Genomic DNA, 3,843 nt, shown 5'->3' with positions numbered 1-3,843 from the left:
TTTATTTTTTTCTCCAGCCGTCTGGATTTTTTTTGTTTTTTCTGTCCTCCCTGGTCATCGGACCTAACTCTTATTCTATGTTAATTAGTGTTGTCTTATTTTAATTTCTTACTGTGTCTTTTATTTTTCTGTTCTTCATTATGTAAAGCACTTTGAGCTACATATTTTGTATGAAAATGTGCTATATAAATAAATGTTGTTGTTGTTGTTGATTATTGGTGTGTGTATACTGCCAACAAGTGTCATCTCATGTCGGACAGTTGAGCCTACTGCCAAAACAAAGATGGACCCTTGCAACATGCACCAAGCAGAAGGGAGAAAAAGCAAGCATTATACAGCAGAGCCCCCAGTCATTTTTATATTACATTCTTAAAAAAACACATTAGAAGATAAGGATTTTTGTAATCTGAAAAATGTCATATTGCATGCAAAAATAATTTTGAAGGTTGCCTCTGGTGTGAAAATGGAGCACTAATGCTGAAAAGTGTTATTATGGAACTGTATTGGGTCAAGTAGTATTGGTTACAAGTAGCAAGTAAGACAACACTTCTTATTTTAATATTAAATTAGTTTTTATATGGGAAATTTCAATATACAGTGGAACCTTGGTTCACAACCATAATTCATTCCAAAACTCTGGTCGTGAACCGAAGCAATTTTCACCATAGGATTGTATGTAAATACAATTAATCCATTCCAGACCGTACGAACTGTATGTAAATATATATTTTTTTAGTTTTTAAGCACAAATATAGTTAATTATAACATAGAATGCACAGCATGATAGTAAACTAAATGTAAAAACATTGAATAACACTGAGAAAACCTAACAAACACTTTTTTTTAATGAGTTTTAATGAGGACAGGGGAAAAAATGAACATTTGAAAAATCCGTACTTTAATAAACCACCAAAAAAAGTAACATTGCCACAATGCACACTATGAACCGATCACTGTAACAGAACTGAAAACAAAAACAAGCCTTTTCTACCTTATGCGTCCAGTCCTCCCTTATGAGGGGCCAAACAGGCCATAAATCATATATTTCTCTGTGTAATCTATTGGTTTACCTGCGAACACTATTGGTTTATGAATATTTACTATCGCTTTGCATGCATACTTAATTGGTTTGCGTGCGTACAATATTGGTTTCATTCATATGAACTATACTGGTTCGTGTCCGTATATTATCGGTTTGTGTGTGAACAATATCCGTTTGTACGTGCATACCACTGGTTTGCATATCAGCTATATCGATTTGCATGTGTATATCACTGGTTCCAGTACGATTTGTTATTGGTTTGTGAGTAAACTGCATTGGTTTACGCTTGCATGTTATTGGTTTGCGTATGAACTACAGTATATTGGCTTGTGTTCTGTGTGGGAATGGATTTGCGTATACACTATATTGGTTTCACGCACGTCTTATACTGGTTTCGTGTGGGTAACCTGTCGATTTTGCTCTTGAACTCTATTGGTTGTATGTGTGCACTATGTCGGTTTCGCGTATGAAACGTATTGGTTATGCGTGCACACCCTATCGCAACTCTGTGTATGAACTATATCGGTTCTGCGTGTGAACTATATTGGTTGTTCACGTGATCTTTAGAGGAAATGGGTGGGGCAAGAAACAGGAACTCAAGGGCCAGTAGAGTCATGGAGTGTAAAGAGATGTGTCCAGGAGACGCATCTGAGTTTAAACGGCACTATATATTTTTTTCTGCACAACACGTTTGCGAAAGGACTTGGTGGTAATTATTACTATTTAACAGAATCTACCCTTGAGTCTGTAATGAACACAAGGCTGAAGTTAGCTACGTATTGGGCCGTCTTCTTATTTGCTTCCAGGATCATGTTTGCTTGCACCCAGCCACAGTAATTTTTCACACAACGTTTGAAACCAGTTATTCATTCTGAAGGCAAAATATTCTACATTTACTAATGCCTTTATCCAACATACAACATTTTGATACTACTGGTTACATTCACCCAGTGCCTCTCGCGCCGCACAGACAGGTGAAGTGACTTGTTTATGGTCACATAGTGTCATTATCAAGACTTGAACCCATGAACTCAGTTTAAAAGTGCAGTCTTAAACAATACGCCACAATGCTTGCACATCTACAACGTGTATATTAATTGGCATAATATAAACTTGTCCAGGACAGATTCCATTGTTAAAGTTGAGTTTAACATTTTCAACCGTTCAAGTTTTGGTTGAAAATCTGGAATATTTATTTTTTCAAATAATGGATCAGTTTGCAGATTAATGTACACACTGTAGAATATTTTGCCTTGCTGTTAATATAGAAGAAGAAGCTGGTTTGTGAATAAGTAGCTGACTGCAAGCTTATACTGGATGTAGCTAGAAGTGAATAAAAAGGCAGCTGAATGTGCACCTAACTTAAAAATAATTACCACCAAACCCTTTCACAAACATACTGTGACGTGCAAAAGTATTCAATCCCTTGAAAGTTGTCATAATTTTATGCAAGACAAAATATTTGTACACATATTTATTCATTCCGTATTTTTTCTTATGCTGTAACAAAACATTTCCAAAGTCAAAATAAACTATTTTATGTAGACATTTAATTGAAGAAGAAAATCTCCAAAGTTAGTGTTTACATAAGTGTTTAAACCTCTGTGCTTTGGAAGCTCCAGGTTTACACCAATGACAAATTAATTACAAAGGTGGCAAACATTTGACAATCATAAAAAACATAATGAGGTGCTACTTTCTCTCTGGATATAAAAAGCCCCCTTCGTAGGGGCCATAGTCTTTGGTGGACAGTCACTGAAAAATGAAGAGAGAGGAGCATTCTGCTGATGTGAGAAACAAAGTTATTGAAATGCACAAGGTAGCAGGAAATAATTATAAAAATATCAAGAGTTTGAATGTCCCATTGTGCACTGCTGGATCCATCATCAGAAAGTGGAAGGTTCATCACAGCACCCAGACTCTTACTAGAACAGGCCATCCCTCAAGACTGAACATCGGAGTTAGACATCAACTGGAGAGAGGAAACTAGAAATCTAACTGTCACTCTCAGATGTTTGCAATGCTTTTTGGCTGAAACTGGAGTGAAGGTGCAGGGGTCCACAATTTCAAGAGCTCTCCATTAAACAGGCCTCTACAGGAGGGTGGCAAGAAAGAAGCCATTCCTTAAGATGGTCCACATAAAAGCACATATGGCATTTTCCAGTTAAATGTGGGGAGAAGGGTTTATGGTCAAATGAAACCAAAATAGAACTTTTTTCTCAGACTTCAAAGAGGTACAGAATGTGTGGTGTAAAACAAACACTGCCCATGCCACAAGAAACACCAGACCTACAGTGGAATATGGTGGTGGCAGCATCTTGCTATGGGGATGTTTTTCATGTGCTGGGACTGAGAATCTTGTCAGAGTTGAAGGGACAATAGATGGGCCCAAATACCACACAATATTGCAGGAGAACTCATTCCAGTCTGCTATGAATTTAAAGCTCGGGAGAAGATTCATCTTTCAAGATGACAATGACCCTAAGCATTAGACCAAAGTGACACTGGGATGGCTCAAAAACAGACAGGTGAATGTTTGGAATGGCCAAGTCAAAGCCCTGATCTTAACCCTGTTGAGAATCTGGGGCACTGTTTGAAAACTGCTGTTCAGAGATACCATCCCACCAACATAGAGGGTACCTAGAAATCATGCCAAGAAGAATAGGGAAGAATCACGCCTGAGCAATGTGCAGAACTGGGGCATATTTACATACCCCAAAAGAATGAAGGCTGTTACTGCAGCAAAAGGTTCTTGACAAAGTATGAATATGTTGGGCTTGAATGCTTAGGCAAACAATCAC

The sequence above is a fragment of the Polypterus senegalus genome, chromosome 11, assembly GCF_016835505.1.
Source record: "Polypterus senegalus isolate Bchr_013 chromosome 11, ASM1683550v1, whole genome shotgun sequence".
Lineage (NCBI taxonomy): Eukaryota > Metazoa > Chordata > Cladistia > Polypteriformes > Polypteridae > Polypterus > Polypterus senegalus.
Note: the sequence above shows the minus strand (reverse complement) of the source record.